This window comes from Pongo pygmaeus, chromosome 2, assembly GCF_028885625.2.
Source record: "Pongo pygmaeus isolate AG05252 chromosome 2, NHGRI_mPonPyg2-v2.0_pri, whole genome shotgun sequence".
NCBI lineage: Eukaryota > Metazoa > Chordata > Mammalia > Primates > Hominidae > Pongo > Pongo pygmaeus.
The window spans coordinates 205,385,930-205,406,264 of NC_085930.1; the positions used below are offsets into that span (position 1 = coordinate 205,385,930).

General features: G+C 44.6%; 1 pseudogene; it reads right to left on the reverse strand.

Annotated features, from left to right (window-relative positions):
* The window catches only part of LOC129032989 (putative uncharacterized protein FLJ44672), a 53,837-nt pseudogene that overhangs the window by 15,015 nt on the left and 18,487 nt on the right, over positions 1-20,335 (reverse strand).

Genomic DNA, 20,335 nt, shown 5'->3' on the forward strand with positions numbered 1-20,335 from the left:
TTTTGTTTGTTTGTAAGGAATGTATATACTAAAAGTTCTTCTTGCTGTCAAAAGAATATGTGTGAATAAGTCATTTTAACTTATTCTTCTGTTTTTCTTTGATCTTCCTGCCATCATCCCACAGCCTTACTTTAGAAATTTGTTTTTTAGAACATTGAACAAGTGCTCCTTGTGGTGGCACACACCTCTAGGATGGGAGGCAGGGGTGGAAGGGTCACTTGAGGCCATGAGTTTGACACCAGCCTGGCCAACAAAGTGAGACCCCACGTCTACAAAACAATTTAAAAATTAGCCAAGTATCGTCATGTATACCTACAGTCCCAGCTACTCAGGAGGCTCAGGTAGGAGGATCCTTAGCCCAGGAGTTCAAGGCTGCAGCGAGCTGATAGCACTACTGTACTCAAGCCTGGGTGACAGGGTGAGACCCCATCTCCTAAAATAAAAATCAAAGAAAAAAAATAGTTCAAGTAGCAAGTAGTATGTGGCTTACTCTGAATATTTCTAAACTAGAAATTCTCAATCTTTTGGGATCTAACATCCCTTTACATTTTTTAACTTTATTGAAGATCTCTAAGACTATTTCTTTCTGTAGATAATTATATTAAAACTAGAAAATAAGACACAAGTTCTTAAATATTATTCATCACATATTAAAGCCATTACATGTTAATATAATACAAGATTTTAAAAATATTTAATATTCGTTACATATTAAAAATAAAACCATTACATAATACTTTCTTTTTTTCTTTGAGACAAAGTCTTGTTCTTTTGCCCAGGCTGGAGTGAAGTGGTGCAGTCTCAGCTCATTGCAACCTCCGCCCCACAGGTTCAAGCGATTCTCCTACCTCAGCCTCCCAAGTAGCTGGGATTACAGGGGCCCACTACCATGTCCAGCTAATTATTGTATTTTCTTAGTAGAGAAGGAGTTTTGCCATGTTGGCAAGGCTGGTCTTGAACTCTTGACCTCAGGTGATCCACCCGCCTGGGTCTCCCTAAGTGCTGGGATTACAGGTGTGAGCCACCGCGCCCACCCCGATTAATATATGTTTTAAAACACTGATTAGTCAGGCAACAACACCGGGCAGGGGTCTCCTCATTCCCAGTGACGCAAACCCCACTGCACGGCTGAGGGGTTGCAAGGGCTGCAGAGCCAAAAGGCTCTGACTTGAGATTTCATTATTTTACTTGTATTTTTATTTGTATTGTGAGACAGGTCCTGCTCTGTCACCCAGACTGGAGTGCAGCTGTGCACTTACAGCTCACTGCAGCCTCGACCTCCTGGGCTCAAGCCATCTTCCTGCCTCAGCTCCCCAGTAGCTGGTAGTACAGTTGAGTGCCACCATGCCTGGTTAGTTTTTTAATTTTTTTGTAGAGTGAGGGGTCTTGCTATGTTGCCCAAGCTGGCCTCAAACTCCTGACCTCAAGAGATCTGCCCACTTCAGCCTCCTGAGTAGCTGAAACTACAAGTACACATCACCACGCCTAGCTACATTAATTTAATTTTGAAAAATATTTTTGTAAAGAGCAGATCTTGCTGTGTTGTCCAGGCTGGTCTTGAACACCTGCCCTTAAAAGATACTCCCACCTCTGCTTACCAAACAGCTGGGACTACAGGCATGAGCCACCGCAATGAGCCTGAAGAGATGTCTTTAATCTAGCATCCCATACTTGGTAGGATTGGGAAAGGCAGTAGTGTTTTTTAAAATTACTTCATAATTTCAGTAACAATCAAACTCAACCTTGACCCCTGCCTTCTCTCACACCCCATATCCAGTCTGTCAGGAAATCCTGTTGACTGTCTTCGGCATGTACTAAAGATCCCCACCCAGCAACTCCCTGGCCTCCTCCCCTACCTCTCCCCTCTGACCATCTCTCAACACCACATGACCCTGGTCAGGACCACCATCATCTCCCGCCTGGATGTTGCCAAAGCTTGGCCCCCATGCTTCTACCCACATCTTCCCATAGTCTTTCTCAACTCAGCAGCCAGAGAATGCTTTTAAATCAGGAGACAGACCACGTCGTCGCTCTGCTCAGAACCCTCCCGCAGTTCCCATCTGAGTCAGAGTAAAAGCCAAAGCCCCAGCAATAACCTCCCGGGGCTTAAGTGATTTGTACTGATCCCCACCCAGCAACTCCCTGGCCCCCTCCCCTAATTCTCTCCCTCTCTCCGTCTGCTCCATGGGCCTCCTTCCAGAGCCTCAGACACACCTCAGACACTTTATTCTATTGTTTCTGCCTACAGTTCTCTTCCCTCAGCACCTTGGCCAGCTCCTTCCCCTCCTTCAAGTCTTTACTCAATTTTCACTTAGGAGGCCACCCCTGACCATTCTATTTAACATTGCCATCTGTCCCCATGCCCACCGTGCTCATTTCTTCTATCTTTACTTTCTTCTTTTTTTCAAGATCTCACTGTCACCAAGGCTGGAGTGCAGTGGCACAATCACAGCTCACTGCAACCTCAAATTTCCAGGCTCAAGCGATCCTCCCACCTCAGCCTCCCCAGTAGCTGGGACTCCAGGTTCATGCCATCATGCCTGGCTAAATTTTTTAGTATTTTATTTTATTTTATTTTGAGACAGAGCTTCACTCTTCTTGCCCAGGCTGTAGTGTAATGGTCTGATACCGGCTCACTACAACCTCCACCTCCCAGATTCAAGTGATTCTCCTGCCTCAGCCTTCCAAGTAGCTGGGATTACAGGGGCGTGCCACCACACCCAGCTAATTTTTGTATTTTTAGTAGAGCCGGGGTTTCGCAATGTTGGCCAGGCTGGTCGCGAACTCCTGACCTCAGGTAATCTGCCCGCTTCGGCCTCCCAAAGTGCTGGAGTTACAGGCGTGAGCCACCACGCCTGGCCAATTCTTTCATTTTTTGTAGAGACAAGGTCTTACTATGTTGCCCAGACTGGTCTTGAACTCCTGGCCTCAAGTGATCCTCCTGCCTAAATTCCTAAAGTGCTGGGATTACCGGCATGAGCCATCATGCCTGGCTTCATGTTCATTTCTTCTTGCCGCTGCAACATAGTTTGCAGTTTCCTACATTTAGTGGCTTAAAACACCACAAAACTACCATCTTACGGTTCTAGGGGCCAGAAACCCAAACTAGGTCTATTAAGGCTAAAGTCAAGGTGTCAGCAGGGCTGCATTCCTTCTGGAGACCCTAAAGTGTTCCCTTGGCTTTTCCAGCTTCTAGAAGCCACCCCCATTCCTTGGATCATGGCCCCTGACTCCATCTTCAAAGCCAGAAGTGAAGCATCTTCAAATCTCCCTCTCTCACCTCTGCTTTCGTCACCACATCTCCTGCTCCAATTCTGAATCTCCTACTCTCTTTCTTTTATGAAGACCCCTGTGATTGCTGGGCATGATGGCTCCCACCCAGAATCCCAACATTTTGGGAGGTCAAGGCAGGAGGAACACTTGAGGCCCGAAGTTTGAAACTAGCATGAACAACATAGTGAGACCCCCACCTCTAGAAAAAAAATAAAAACAAATATTAGCCCGACATGGCCTGTAGTCCTAGCTACTTGAGAGGCTGAAGTGAGACAATCGATTTAGCCCAGGAGTTTGAGATCAGCCTGGACGACATAACTAAATCGCATCTCTACAAGGAAGAGGTGGGAGGATCACTTGAGCCCAGGAATTTGCGGCCAGCCTGGGCAACAAAAGAAGACCCCATCTGGCCAACACGGCCAACCTGGCCACCATGGTGAAACTCCGACTCTACAAAAATGAGCTGGGCATGGGTGACATGCATGTGTAGTCCTACCTACTTGGGAGGTTGAGATGGGAGGATCGCTTGATCTCAGAAGGCCAAAGCTATAGTGAGCTATGATCACATCACTGCACTCCAGTCTGGATGACACAGGGAGATTCTGTCTCAAAAAAAAAAAAGAAAAGAAATATATATTTCATCTCTGTCCCTGGTTCCTGGCACAGAGCTTCTAAAGCTCTTAGAAAGACCTCAGTGATAGATGTGACAAGAACATCTTTTGTTTTAATATTTGGTCTTGGTCCCAGGTTTCTAACACAAGAGCCTCTAAGAACTTTGGGATCTCCAGCATGGTAAGAATGCATTTGGGGATGTTGTTGAGATGACTGGGTGACTGCAAGCTCCTACATTTCTTCAAGAGGAGGGCTGATTACCATGCAACCACATGGTAAGAGGCTTGGAACTTTCAGCCTCATGCACTGAACTCCAGGAGGAAGAGGGGCTGGAGACTGACTTAATCACCAACAGCCAAAGATTTTATCAATCATGCTTGCATAATAAAGCCTCCATAAACACCCTGAATGGGGTTTGCAGAGCTTTCAGGGTTGCTGGACACAGGAGATGCTGGGAGGGTCGCATGTTCAACAGAGGGCATGGGAGCTCTGTGCTCCTCCGAACTTAACTTGCCCTGGGTATCTTTCTTTTTTTTTGAGACAGGATCAGGCTCTTTTGTCCAAGCTAGAGTGCAGTGGCACAATCTCAGCTTACTGTAACCTAAGCCTCCCCAGTCCCCAGCTCAAGGCATCCTCTCATCTCAGCTTCCCTAGAAGTTGGAACTCTAGGTGCACAACACCACACCGGTTATTATTTTTTTTTTTTTAATTTTTTATAGAGACAGGTTTTCACCATGTTGCCCAGGCTGGTCTCAAACTCCTGAGTTTAAGCGATCCTCCCACCTTGTCCTCCCAAAGTGCTGAGATTACAGGCATGAACCACTGCATCCAGCATGCACGTCTCTTTCATTGACTGTTTCTGAGATGTATCCTTCACAATGAACCAGTAATAGGAAATGAACTGGCCAGATGTGGCGGCTCACATCTGTAATCCCAGCACTTTCAGAGGCTGAGGTGGGAGGATCACTTGAGACCAGGAATTTGTGGCCAGCCTGGCCAACACAACAAGACCCCATCTATACAAAAAATAAAAGAAACTAGCCAGATGTGGTGTTGCAGGCATGTAGTCTCAGCTACTAGGGAGGCTGAGATGGGAGAACCACTGGGGCCCAGACAATCAAGGCTGCAATGAGCTATGACTGCACCATTGCACACCAGCCTGGGCAACAAAATAAGACCCTCTCTCTCAGAAAAAAAGAAAATAAACTGTTTTTCTGAGTTCCATGAACTGTTCTAGCAAATTATTAAACCCAAGAAAACAGTTATGGGAACCCCCGATTTGTAACAGGTTGGTCAAAAGTACAGGTGACAACTTACGACTTGCCATTGGCATCTGAAGTCAGGATGGTCTCGTGGGACTGAGGCCCTAACTTGTAGGGTCTGTGCTAACTCCAGGTAGTGTCAGAATAAAGTCATGGGACACCCAGTTAATATCCAGAGCACTGAAGAATTTGGTGTAGAAACTCCATACATACATTCAGTCACAAGTGTGTGAGTAGAGACAAACATGGGCTTTTCTGTCACCTGTCTACCGCTTAACTGCATAGGAGAGGCAATACGTGGTGCTCATGAACAAAGCAAACATTAAAGTCACACCAGACCCAACACTTGACTCAGTCTTAATATCCAGGTGAGCTTGGGCAAATCATTCATTATTCCCAAGGCTTCATCACTCCATTCATCAAATAGGGATAACTGTGGCACCTACCTGTGATTCTGTGAGAATTAAAGAAATATTATGCTTGGGGTTATTGTCATCATTATACCCATTCCAAACTATTTGACAAGGACAGTGATGGATGATGACATCAAAAAATCAGAAACTGCAATGAGGTCTCTCAGGCAAAATTCCATACAAGCAAATTACTGTCTCTACAAAGCATTCCTGCCACACTTAATTCACCATTCCCTGAACAAAATATGCCATCCTCGTTGTTCAGGTCTGTACAGTGCTGGTTTCCCTTCCTGGGAAGTTTGCTCCATCCCATCCCAGCCCATTCCCCATCCTGCCACCTCCCCCTTTCCTCCCCACTCTCATACAACTCTTCCTCATCTTTCAGGACTTGGCTTCAATGTCACCTTAACTGGAAGCTTTTCTCACTCTCCAGAAGAGCTTCCCATTGCACTTGATGCATGCACTATCATTTGATCATTTTTGAGTTACAGTCCAAATCTTTTTGTACCTGAATAACATGTTGCCCAGTCAGTCTCTCTTCCTGGATTCAGAAGTCGTTCATGGTAGATCCAGCTGGAAGTGACAAAAAGACATCTTTTGACATAAAGGGATGACACAGACAGACATAAGTTCTTAAATGTCTTAAATGTTATGTGAAAATTAAACAGAATTCAAAGATTTGTGGGGAACACTTAGGAGGGAAAGTTACTGGGAACGTCATAAAGGGTTAATTTGTATTTTATTTTATTTTTTGAGACAGTCTCACTCCGTCACCTAGGCTGGAGTGCAGTGGTGCAATCAGGCTCACTGCAGCCTTGACCACCTGGGCTCAAGTAATCTCACTTAATTTTTATTTGGTTTAAGAAAGTCTTGGTTGAGGGTGGTGGCTTATGCCTGTAATCTCAGCACTTTGGGAGGCTGAGAGAGGTCTATTACTTGAGGCCAGGAGTTTGAGATCAGCCTGGGCAATATATTAAGACCCTGCCTCTACCATAAAACAGAGTGAATGTGTGGAAGACAATTTTTCCACAGACTGGGAGTGAGGGAATAATTTCAGGATGATTCAAGTGCATTACATATATTGTGCACTTTATTTCTATTATTACTACATAGTAATATATAATGAAATGATTCTACAACTCACTATAACGTAGACTCAGTGGGATCTCTGAGCTTGTTTTCCTGCAACTAGACTGTCCATCTGGGGTGATGGGAGACAGTAACAGAATATCAGGCATTAGAGTCTCTTAAGGCGTACACAACCTAGATCCCTCGCATGCACACTTCACAACAGAGTTTGTGTTCCTATGAGAATCTAATGCTGCTGCTGATCTGACAGGACATGGAGCTCAGGTGGTCATGCAAGCGATGGGAGGGGCTAGAAATACAGATGAAGTTTCCCTTCACTCACCTGCTGCTCACCTCCAGCTCTGTGGCCCTGTGGTTGGAGACCGCTGCTCAAGTGCATTCGAAAGGATCCATCCCATGCCATTCTTCAGAGTCATCTTTACTGCTGCAGTGGTCAACCTGTAGCAGCCCTAAGCTCACAGGACATATGCTTCAACTGGCATTTCACAATCAACAGTATATGGTAGCTTGAGTCATTGTGAAGTCACTTCCTGGAAATCACCAGCATCCCATATCCCATTAGCAAGGAGCTCAGCACTGCTCCTTGGATAACCAAACCTACTCCCAAATCCCATCTGTGTGTGTCTATCTCCTGGTACCCTTCCTAGCATCGACTCTGTACTTGTAGGAGTCCAATCGGGAGACACAAACCATTCAAAAGTTTAAACTAGAATGAGCAAGGTGGCTCACACCTGTAATCCCAGCACTTTAGGAGGCCAAGATGGGTGGACTGCTTTGAGCTCAGGAGTTTGAGAACAGTCTGGGAAACATGGCGAAACCTCGTCTCTACAAAAAACACAAACATCAGCTGGGTGTGGTGGCACTTACCTGTAATCCCAGCTACTCGGGAGGCTGAGGCAGGAGAATTGCTTGAGCCTGGCAGGTGGAGGCTGCAGTGAGCAGAGGTTGTGCCACTGTACTCCAGCCTGGGTGACAGTGCGAGACCCGGTATCAAAAAGAAAAAATGTATATATATGTAAATTTAATATAAAAAGTATTAATTTTGGCCAGGCACAATGGCTCATGCCTGTAATCCCAGCACTTTGGGAGGCCAAGGCACACAGATCACCTGAGGTCAGGAGTTCGAGACCAGCCTGACCAGCATGGAGCAACCCCATCTCTACTAAAAATAGAAAACTAGCCCAGGCCAGGCATGGTGGCTCATGCCTGAAATTCCAGCAATTTCAGAAGCTAATGCAGGAGGATTGCTTAAGGCCAGGAGCTAGAGACTGGTCTGGACAACACAGTGAGACCCTGTCTCTATCCAAAAAAAGAAAAAAATTAGCTGGGAGTGGTGGTGCACACTTGTAGTCCCAGCTACTCAGAATGCTGAAGTTTCAGCCTGGCAGGTCAAGGCTGCAGTGAGGCATGATTATGCCACTACAGTCCAGCCTGGTGACAGAGCAAGACCCTGTCTCAAAGAACAAAACAACAACAACCATTTACAGACAGAAAAGAAACAGAGCTAATAAGCTAAGGAAAGATGTTGAAATGTGACAAGTAAAGTAATATGAGATCTTTTATCTATTTAAAATAATCAAACAAAAAATGACTTACTAAATTATAATACCCTGTGCTGGCAAAGGTGCAGTGAAATGGGCACTTTCTTATACTATAAGGGGTGTTTAAATTGTGTATAAGCCTTCCAGGGTAAAGCTTGTCAATTTTTTAAAATAATAGAGACAGGGTCTCACCATACTGCCATACTGCCTCCTCCAACTCTTGGCCTCAAGCAATCCTCCTGTCTTAGCCTCCCAAAGTGCTAAGATTATAGCTGGGAGGCACCCAAAACCTTGTCAATTTACATCAAGGGTAATGAGAACGTCCATTCACCGTGACTCACAGTAATCTTACTTCTGGGGAGACAATTCAATCTAAACAAAAGGTCATCTGTACAAACACAGTAAAAATCTGGGAGTAACTGAAGACAGAGTTGGTAAGTGAAATAAGAAACAGTTATAAGAAATTAAACTATGGTATTAATAGGTACCTGGTAAAAGGTCAGTTGATGTTAGCTGCTACTTTTTTGTCGTTTTGAGACAGGGTCTCACTCTGTCACCCAGGCTGGAGTGCAGAGGCCTGATCATGACTCACTGCAGTCTCAGCCTCCCTGGGCTCAAGTGATCCTCCCACCTCAGCCTACCAAGGAGCTGGGACTACAGGAACATGCCACCACACTAGGCTAATTCATGTATTTTTCTGTAGGGATGGTGACTCCCTTTGTTTCCAAGGCCTATCGCAAACTCTTGGCCTCAAGCCATCCTCCTGCCTCAGCCTCCCAAAGTGTTGCGATTACCAGTGGGAGCCACCACACCTGGCCAGCTGCTACTTTTATCAATATTATTATTATTCCACTCGATTAAAAATTATTATTTTCAAGGCTATGCAACAGTATGTATCCTACAGCATAATTGTAAAAACATATACAGTCGTCCCTCAGTATACAGAATTAGTTCCAGCCCCCCATCTCTGCATATACCAAAATCCATGCTTACTCACGTTTCACTGTCACCCCTCTGGAATCCACGTATAGGAAAATTCCGAATATTAGTTGGGCATAGTGGCAAGCACCTATAGTCTCAGCCACGTGGGAGGTTGAGATGGGAGGATCGCTTCAGCCTGGAAGGTTGAGGCTGCAGTCAGCTGGGATAGCACTACTACACTCCAGCCTTGGACAACAGAGGGAGACTCTGTCTCAGAAGAAAAACAAAATAAAACAGGTTAGAAATTGTAATGAGGTCTGTTGGGCAAAATTCCATATAAGCAAAGTATAAATTAATAAAGCAAATGGTGATAAATTAGTACGACTGACTTTCTGGAGTTTCTGACAATAAGAGTAAGAAAAATGCAAAACACAAAGACAGAGGGTAAAAAGAGAAATTAGGAAAGCATTCTACATGTTTAACAGGAAGACACTGGCCATGTTCGTGCAGCAGCAGTATGTCATGATATGACATACCTTGGAGAGAAGTTAACAGATGAGGAAGTTGATAAAAATCATCAGAGAAGCAAAATACTGGTAGCGACACTCAAGTAAACAACGAAATTTCCATAACTTATGTCAGCAAAATGGGAATATTGTACGGTGTGTGTTGAAGTTCGTATACAACATTGTTTATCTGCCTTTTGTTTGTTTGTAAGGAATGTATATACTAAAAGTTCTTCTTGCTGTCAAAAGAATATGTGTGAATAAGTCATTTTAACTTATTCTTCTGTTTTTCTTTGATCTTCCTGCCATCATCCCACAGCCTTACTTTAGAAATTTGTTTTTTAGAACATTGAACAAGTGCTCCTTGTGGTGGCACACACCTCTAGGATGGGAGGCAGGGGTGGAAGGGTCACTTGAGGCCATGAGTTTGACACCAGCCTGGCCAACAAAGTGAGACCCCACGTCTACAAAACAATTTAAAAATTAGCCAAGTATCGTCATGTATACCTACAGTCCCAGCTACTCAGGAGGCTCAGGTAGGAGGATCCTTAGCCCAGGAGTTCAAGGCTGCAGCGAGCTGATAGCACTACTGTACTCAAGCCTGGGTGACAGGGTGAGACCCCATCTCCTAAAATAAAAATCAAAGAAAAAAAATAGTTCAAGTAGCAAGTAGTATGTGGCTTACTCTGAATATTTCTAAACTAGAAATTCTCAATCTTTTGGGATCTAACATCCCTTTACATTTTTTAACTTTATTGAAGATCTCTAAGACTATTTCTTTCTGTAGATAATTATATTAAAACTAGAAAATAAGACACAAGTTCTTAAATATTATTCATCACATATTAAAGCCATTACATGTTAATATAATACAAGATTTTAAAAATATTTAATATTCATTACATATTAAAAATAAAACCATTACATAATACTTTCTTTTTTTCTTTGAGACAAAGTCTTGTTCTTTTGCCCAGGCTGGAGTGAAGTGGTGCAGTCTCAGCTCATTGCAACCTCCGCCCCACAGGTTCAAGCGATTCTCCTACCTCAGCCTCCCAAGTAGCTGGGATTACAGGGGCCCACTACCATGTCCAGCTAATTATTGTATTTTCTTAGTAGAGAAGGAGTTTTGCCATGTTGGCAAGGCTGGTCTTGAACTCTTGACCTCAGGTGATCCACCCGCCTGGGTCTCCCTAAGTGCTGGGATTACAGGTGTGAGCCACCGCGCCCACCCCGATTAATATATGTTTTAAAACACTGATTAGTCAGGCAACAACACCGGGCAGGGGTCTCCTCATTCCCAGTGACGCAAACCCCACTGCACGGCTGAGGGGTTGCAAGGGCTGCAGAGCCAAAAGGCTCTGACTTGAGATTTCATTATTTTACTTGTATTTTTATTTGTATTGTGAGACAGGTCCTGCTCTGTCACCCAGACTGGAGTGCAGCTGTGCACTTACAGCTCACTGCAGCCTCGACCTCCTGGGCTCAAGCCATCTTCCTGCCTCAGCTCCCCAGTAGCTGGTAGTACAGTTGAGTGCCACCATGCCTGGTTAGTTTTTTAATTTTTTTGTAGAGTGAGGGGTCTTGCTATGTTGCCCAAGCTGGCCTCAAACTCCTGACCTCAAGAGATCTGCCCACTTCAGCCTCCTGAGTAGCTGAAACTACAAGTACACATCACCACGCCTAGCTACATTAATTTAATTTTGAAAAATATTTTTGTAAAGAGCAGATCTTGCTGTGTTGTCCAGGCTGGTCTTGAACACCTGCCCTTAAAAGATACTCCCACCTCTGCTTACCAAACAGCTGGGACTACAGGCATGAGCCACCGCAATGAGCCTGAAGAGATGTCTTTAATCTAGCATCCCATACTTGGTAGGATTGGGAAAGGCAGTAGTGTTTTTTAAAATTACTTCATAATTTCAGTAACAATCAAACTCAACCTTGACCCCTGCCTTCTCTCACACCCCATATCCAGTCTGTCAGGAAATCCTGTTGACTGTCTTCGGCATGTACTAAAGATCCCCACCCAGCAACTCCCTGGCCTCCTCCCCTACCTCTCCCCTCTGACCATCTCTCAACACCACATGACCCTGGTCAGGACCACCATCATCTCCCGCCTGGATGTTGCCAAAGCTTGGCCCCCATGCTTCTACCCACATCTTCCCATAGTCTTTCTCAACTCAGCAGCCAGAGAATGCTTTTAAATCAGGAGACAGACCACGTCGTCGCTCTGCTCAGAACCCTCCCGCAGTTCCCATCTGAGTCAGAGTAAAAGCCAAAGCCCCAGCAATAACCTCCCGGGGCTTAAGTGATTTGTACTGATCCCCACCCAGCAACTCCCTGGCCCCCTCCCCTAATTCTCTCCCTCTCTCCGTCTGCTCCATGGGCCTCCTTCCAGAGCCTCAGACACACCTCAGACACTTTATTCTATTGTTTCTGCCTACAGTTCTCTTCCCTCAGCACCTTGGCCAGCTCCTTCCCCTCCTTCAAGTCTTTACTCAATTTTCACTTAGGAGGCCACCCCTGACCATTCTATTTAACATTGCCATCTGTCCCCATGCCCACCGTGCTCATTTCTTCTATCTTTACTTTCTTCTTTTTTTCAAGATCTCACTGTCACCAAGGCTGGAGTGCAGTGGCACAATCACAGCTCACTGCAACCTCAAATTTCCAGGCTCAAGCGATCCTCCCACCTCAGCCTCCCCAGTAGCTGGGACTCCAGGTTCATGCCATCATGCCTGGCTAAATTTTTTAGTATTTTATTTTATTTTATTTTGAGACAGAGCTTCACTCTTCTTGCCCAGGCTGTAGTGTAATGGTCTGATACCGGCTCACTACAACCTCCACCTCCCAGATTCAAGTGATTCTCCTGCCTCAGCCTTCCAAGTAGCTGGGATTACAGGGGCGTGCCACCACACCCAGCTAATTTTTGTATTTTTAGTAGAGCCGGGGTTTCGCAATGTTGGCCAGGCTGGTCGCGAACTCCTGACCTCAGGTAATCTGCCCGCTTCGGCCTCCCAAAGTGCTGGAGTTACAGGCGTGAGCCACCACGCCTGGCCAATTCTTTCATTTTTTGTAGAGACAAGGTCTTACTATGTTGCCCAGACTGGTCTTGAACTCCTGGCCTCAAGTGATCCTCCTGCCTAAATTCCTAAAGTGCTGGGATTACCGGCATGAGCCATCATGCCTGGCTTCATGTTCATTTCTTCTTGCCGCTGCAACATAGTTTGCAGTTTCCTACATTTAGTGGCTTAAAACACCACAAAACTACCATCTTACGGTTCTAGGGGCCAGAAACCCAAACTAGGTCTATTAAGGCTAAAGTCAAGGTGTCAGCAGGGCTGCATTCCTTCTGGAGACCCTAAAGTGTTCCCTTGGCTTTTCCAGCTTCTAGAAGCCACCCCCATTCCTTGGATCATGGCCCCTGACTCCATCTTCAAAGCCAGAAGTGAAGCATCTTCAAATCTCCCTCTCTCACCTCTGCTTTCGTCACCACATCTCCTGCTCCAATTCTGAATCTCCTACTCTCTTTCTTTTATGAAGACCCCTGTGATTGCTGGGCATGATGGCTCCCACCCAGAATCCCAACATTTTGGGAGGTCAAGGCAGGAGGAACACTTGAGGCCCGAAGTTTGAAACTAGCATGAACAACATAGTGAGACCCCCACCTCTAGAAAAAAAATAAAAACAAATATTAGCCCGACATGGCCTGTAGTCCTAGCTACTTGAGAGGCTGAAGTGAGACAATCGATTTAGCCCAGGAGTTTGAGATCAGCCTGGACGACATAACTAAATCGCATCTCTACAAGGAAGAGGTGGGAGGATCACTTGAGCCCAGGAATTTGCGGCCAGCCTGGGCAACAAAAGAAGACCCCATCTGGCCAACACGGCCAACCTGGCCACCATGGTGAAACTCCGACTCTACAAAAATGAGCTGGGCATGGGTGACATGCATGTGTAGTCCTACCTACTTGGGAGGTTGAGATGGGAGGATCGCTTGATCTCAGAAGGCCAAAGCTATAGTGAGCTATGATCACATCACTGCACTCCAGCCTGGATGACACAGGGAGATTCTGTCTCAAAAAAAAAAAAGAAAAGAAATATATATTTCATCTCTGTCCCTGGTTCCTGGCACAGAGCTTCTAAAGCTCTTAGAAAGACCTCAGTGATAGATGTGACAAGAACATCTTTTGTTTTAATATTTGGTCTTGGTCCCAGGTTTCTAACACAAGAGCCTCTAAGAACTTTGGGATCTCCAGCATGGTAAGAATGCATTTAGGGATGTTGTTGAGATGATTGGGTGACTGCAAGCTCCTACATTTCTTCAAGAGGAGGGCTGATTACCATGCAACCACATGGTAAGAGGCTTGGAACTTTCAGCCTCATGCACTGAACTCCAGGAGGAAGAGGGGCTGGAGACTGACTTAATCACCAACAGCCAAAGATTTTATCAATCATGCTTGCATAATAAAGCCTCCATAAACACCCTGAATGGGGTTTGCAGAGCTTTCAGGGTTGCTGGACACAGGAGATGCTGGGAGGGTCGCATGTTCAACAGAGGGCATGGGAGCTCTGTGCTCCTCCGAACTTAACTTGCCCTGGGTATCTTTCTTTTTTTTTGAGACAGGATCAGGCTCTTTTGTCCAAGCTAGAGTGCAGTGGCACAATCTCAGCTTACTGTAACCTAAGCCTCCCCAGTCCCCAGCTCAAGGCATCCTCTCATCTCAGCTTCCCTAGAAGTTGGAACTCTAGGTGCACAACACCACACCGGTTATTTTTTTTTTTTTTTTTTAATTTTTTATAGAGACAGGTTTTCACCATGTTGCCCAGGCTGGTCTCAAACTCCTGAGTTTAAGCGATCCTCCCACCTTGTCCTCCCAAAGTGCTGAGATTACAGGCATGAACCACTGCATCCAGCATGCACGTCTCTTTCATTGACTGTTTCTGAGATGTATCCTTCACAATGAACCAGTAATAGGAAATGAACTGGCCAGATGTGGTGGCTCACATCTGTAATCCCAGCACTTTCAGAGGCTGAGGTGGGAGGATCACTTGAGACCAGGAATTTGTGGCCAGCCTGGCCAACACAACAAGACCCCATCTATACAAAAAATAAAAGGAACTAGCCAGATGTGGTGTTGCAGGCATGTAGTCTCAGCTACTAGGGAGGCTGAGATGGGAGAACCACTGGGGCCCAGACAATCAAGGCTGCAATGAGCTATGACTGCACCATTGCACACCAGCCTGGGCAACAAAATAAGACCCTCTCTCTCAGAAAAAAAGAAAATAAACTGTTTTTCTGAGTTCCATAAACTGTTCTAGCAAATTATTAAACCCAAGAAAACAGTTATGGGAACCCCCGATTTGTAACAGGTTGGTCAAAAGTACAGGTGACAACTTAGGACTTGCCATTGGCATCTGAAGTCAGGATGGTCTCGTGGGACTGAGGCCCTAACTTATAGGGTCTGTGCTAACTCCAGGTAGTGTCAGAATAAAGTCATGGGACACCCAGTTAATATCCAGAGCACTGAAGAATTTGGTGTAGAAACTCCATACATACATTCAGTCACAAGTGTGTGAGTAGAGACAAACATGGGCTTTTCTGTCACCTGTCTACCGCTTAACTGCATAGGAGAGGCAATACGTGGTGCTCATGAACAAAGCAAACATTAAAGTCACACCAGACCCAACATTTGACTCAGTCTTAATATCCAGGTGAGCTTGGGCAAATCATTCATTATTCCCAAGGCTTCATCACTCCATTCATCAAATAGGGATAACTGTGGCACCTACCTGTGATTCTGTGAGAATTAACGAAATATTATACTTGGGGTTATTGTCATCATTATACCCATTCCAAACTATTTGACAAGGACAGTGATGGATGATGACATCAAAAAATCAGAAACTGCAATGAGGTCTCTCAGGCAAAATTCCATACAAGCAAATTACTGTCTCTACAAAGCATTCCTGCCACACTTAATTCACCATTCCCTGAACAAAATATGCCATCCTCGTTGTTCAGGTCTGTACAGTGCTGGTTTCCCTTCCTGGGCAGTTTGCTCCATCCCATCCCAGCCCATTCCCCATCCTGCCACCTCCCCCTTTCCTCCCCACTCTCATACAACTCTTCCTCATCTTTCAGGACTTGGCTTCAATGTCACCTTAACTGGAAGCTTTTCTCACTCTCCAGAAGAGCTTCCCATTGCACTTGATGCATGCACTATCATTTGATCATTTTTGAGTTACAGTCCAAATCTTTTTGTACCTGAATAACATGTTGCCCAGTCAGTCTCTCTTCCTGGATTCAGAAGTCGTTCATGGTAGATCCAGCTGGAAGTGACAAAAAGACATCTTTTGACATAAAGGGATGACACAGACAGACATAAGTTCTTAAATGTCTTAAATGTTATGTGAAAATTAAACAGAATTCAAAGATTTGTGGGGAACACTTAGGAGGGAAAGTTACTGGGAACGTCATAAAGGGTTAATTTGTATTTTATTTTATTTTTTGAGACAGTCTCACTCCGTCACCTAGGCTGGAGTGCAGTGGTGCAATCAGGCTCACTGCAGCCTTGACCACCTGGGCTCAAGTAATCTCACTTAATTTTTATTTGGTTTAAGAAAGTCTTGGTTGAGGGTGGTGGCTTATGCCTGTAATCTCAGCACTTTGGGAGGCTGAGAGAGGTCTATTACTTGAGGCCAGGAGTTTGAGATCAGCCTGGGCAATATATTAAGACCCTGCCTCTACCATAAAACAGAGTGAATGTGTGGAAGACAATTTTTCCACAGACTGGGAGTGAGGGAATAATTTCAGGATGATTCAAGTGCATTACATATATTGTGCACTTTATTTCTATTATTACTACATAGTAATATATAATGAAATGATTCTACAACTCACTATAACGTAGACTCAGTGGGATCTCTGAGCTTGTTTTCCTGCAACTAGACTGTCCATCTGGGGTGATGGGAGACAGTAACAGAATATCAGGCATTAGAGTCTCTTAAGGCGTACACAACCTAGATCCCTCGCATGCACACTTCACAACAGAGTTTGTGTTCCTATGAGAATCTAATGCTGCTGCTGATCTGACAGGACATGGAGCTCAGGTGGTCATGCAAGCGATGGGAGGGGCTAGAAATACAGATGAAGTTTCCCTTCACTCACCTGCTGCTCACCTCCAGCTCTGTGGCCCTGTGGTTGGAGACCGCTGCTCAAGTGCATTCGAAAGGATCCATCCCATGCCATTCTTCAGAGTCATCTTTACTGCTGCAGTGGTCAACCTGTAGCAGCCCTAAGCTCACAGGACATATGCTTCAACTGGCATTTCACAATCAACAGTATATGGTAGCTTGAGTCATTGTGAAGTCACTTCCTGGAAATCACCAGCATCCCATATCCCATTAGCAAGGAGCTCAGCACTGCTCCTTGGATAACCAAACCTACTCCCAAATCCCATCTGTGTGTGTCTATCTCCTGGTACCCTTCCTAGCATCGACTCTGTACTTGTAGGAGTCCAATCGGGAGACACAAACCATTCAAAAGTTTAAACTAGAATGAGCAAGGTGGCTCACACCTGTAATCCCAGCACTTTAGGAGGCCAAGATGGGTGGACTGCTTTGAGCTCAGGAGTTTGAGAACAGTCTGGGAAACATGGCGAAACCTCGTCTCTACAAAAAACACAAACATCAGCTGGGTGTGGTGGCACTTACCTGTAATCCCAGCTACTCGGGAGGCTGAGGCAGGAGAATTGCTTGAGCCTGGCAGGTGGAGGCTGCAGTGAGCAGAGGTTGTGCCACTGTACTCCAGCCTGGGTGACAGTGCGAGACCCGGTATCAAAAAGAAAAAATGTATATATATGTAAATTTAATATAAAAAGTATTAATTTTGGCCAGGCACAATGGCTCATGCCTGTAATCCCAGCACTTTGGGAGGCCAAGGCACACAGATCACCTGAGGTCAGGAGTTCGAGACCAGCCTGACCAGCATGGAGCAACCCCATCTCTACTAAAAATAGAAAACTAGCCCAGGCCAGGCATGGTGGCTCATGCCTGAAATTCCAGCAATTTCAGAAGCTAATGCAGGAGGATTGCTTAAGGCCAGGAGCTAGAGACTGGTCTGGACAACACAGTGAGACCCTGTCTCTATCCAAAAAAAGAAAAAAATTAGCTGGGAGTGGTGGTGCACACTTGTAGTCCCAGCTACTCAGAATGCTGAAGTTTCAGCCTGGCAGGTCAAGGCTGCAGTGAGGCATGATTATGCCACTACAGTCCAGCCTGGTGACAGAGCAAGACCCTGTCTCAAAGAACAAAACAACAACAACCATTTACAGACAGAAAAGAAACAGAGCTAATAAGCTAAGGAAAGATGTTGAAATGTGACAAGTAAAGTAATATGAGATCTTTTATCTATTTAAAATAATCAAACAAAAAATGACTTACTAAATTATAATACCCTGTGCTGGCAAAGGTGCAGTGAAATGGGCACTTTCTTATACTATAAGGGGTGTTTAAATTGTGTATAAGCCTTCCAGGGTAAAGCTTGTCAATTTTTTAAAATAATAGAGACAGGGTCTCACCATACTGCCATACTGCCTCCTCCAACTCTTGGCCTCAAGCAATCCTCCTGTCTTAGCCTCCCAAAGTGCTAAGATTATAGCTGGGAGGCACCCAAAACCTTGTCAATTTACATCAAGGGTAATGAGAACGTCCATTCACCGTGACTCACAGTAATCTTACTTCTGGGGAGACAATTCAATCTAAACAAAAGGTCATCTGTACAAACACAGTAAAAATCTGGGAGTAACTGAAGACAGAGTTGGTAAGTGAAATAAGAAACAGTTATAAGAAATTAAACTATGGTATTAATAGGTACCTGGTAAAAGGTCAGTTGATGTTAGCTGCTACTTTTTTGTCATTTTGAGACAGGGTCTCACTCTGTCACCCAGGCTGGAGTGCAGAGGCCTGATCATGACTCACTGCAGTCTCAGCCTCCCTGGGCTCAAGTGATCCTCCCACCTCAGCCTACCAAGGAGCTGGGACTACAGGAACATGCCACCACACTAGGCTAATTCATGTATTTTTCTGTAGGGATGGTGACTCCCTTTGTTTCCAAGGCCTATCGCAAACTCTTGGCCTCAAGCCATCCTCCTGCCTCAGCCTCCCAAAGTGTTGCGATTACCAGTGGGAGCCACCACACCTGGCCAGCTGCTACTTTTATCAATATTATTATTATTCCACTCGATTAAAAATTATTATTTTCAAGGCTATGCAACAGTATGTATCCTACAGCATAATTGTAAAAACATATACAGTCGTCCCTCAGTATACAGAATTAGTTCCAGCCCCCCATCTCTGCATATACCAAAATCCATGCTTACTCACGTTTCACTGTCACCCCTCTGGAATCCACGTATAGGAAAATTCCGAATATTAGTTGGGCATAGTGGCAAGCACCTATAGTCTCAGCCACGTGGGAGGTTGAGATGGGAGGATCGCTTCAGCCTGGAAGGTTGAGGCTGCAGTCAGCTGGGATAGCACTACTACACTCCAGCCTTGGACAACAGAGGGAGACTCTGTCTCAGAAGAAAAACAAAATAAAACAGGTTAGAAATTGTAATGAGGTCTGTTGGGCAAAATTCCATATAAGCAAAGTATAAATTAATAAAGCAAATGGTGATAAATTAGTACGACTGACTTTCTGGAGTTTCTGACAATAAGAGTAAGAAAAATGCAAAACACAAAGACAGAGGGTAAAAAGAGAAATTAGGAAAGCATTCTACATGTTTAACAGGAAGACACTGGCCATGTTCGTGCAGCAGCAGTATGTCATGATATGACATACCTTGGAGAGAAGTTAACAGATGAGGAAGTTGATAAAAATCATCAGAGAAGCAAAATACTGGTAGCGACACTCAAGTAAACAACGAAATTTCCATAACTTATGTCAGCAAAATGGGAATATTGTACGGTGTGTGTTGAAGTTCGTATACAACATTGTTTATCTGCCTTTTGTTTGTTTGTAAGGAATGTATATACTAAAAGTTCTTCTTGCTGTCAAAAGAATATGTGTGAATAAGTCATTTTAACTTATTCTTCTGTTTTTCTTTGATCTTCCTGCCATCATCCCACAGCCTTACTTTAGAAATTTGTTTTTTAGAACATTGAACAAGTGCTCCTTGTGGTGGCACACACCTCTAGGATGGGAGGCAGGGGTGGAAGGGTCACTTGAGGCCATGAGTTTGACACCAGCCTGGCCAACAAAGTGAGACCCCACGTCTACAAAACAATTTAAAAATTAGCCAAGTATCGTCATGTATACCTACAGTCCCAGCTACTCAGGAGGCTCAGGTAGGAGGATCCTTAGCCCAGGAGTTCAAGGCTGCAGCGAGCTGATAGCACTACTGTACTCAAGCCTGGGTGACAGGGTGAGACCCCATCTCCTAAAATAAAAATCAAAGAAAAAAAATAGTTCAAGTAGCAAGTAGTATGTGGCTTACTCTGAATATTTCTAAACTAGAAATTCTCAATCTTTTGGGATCTAACATCCCTTTACATTTTTTAACTTTATTGAAGATCTCTAAGACTATTTCTTTCTGTAGATAATTATATTAAAACTAGAAAATAAGACACAAGTTCTTAAATATTATTCATCACATATTAAAGCCATTACACGTTAATATAATACAAGATTTTAAAAATATTTAATATTCATTACA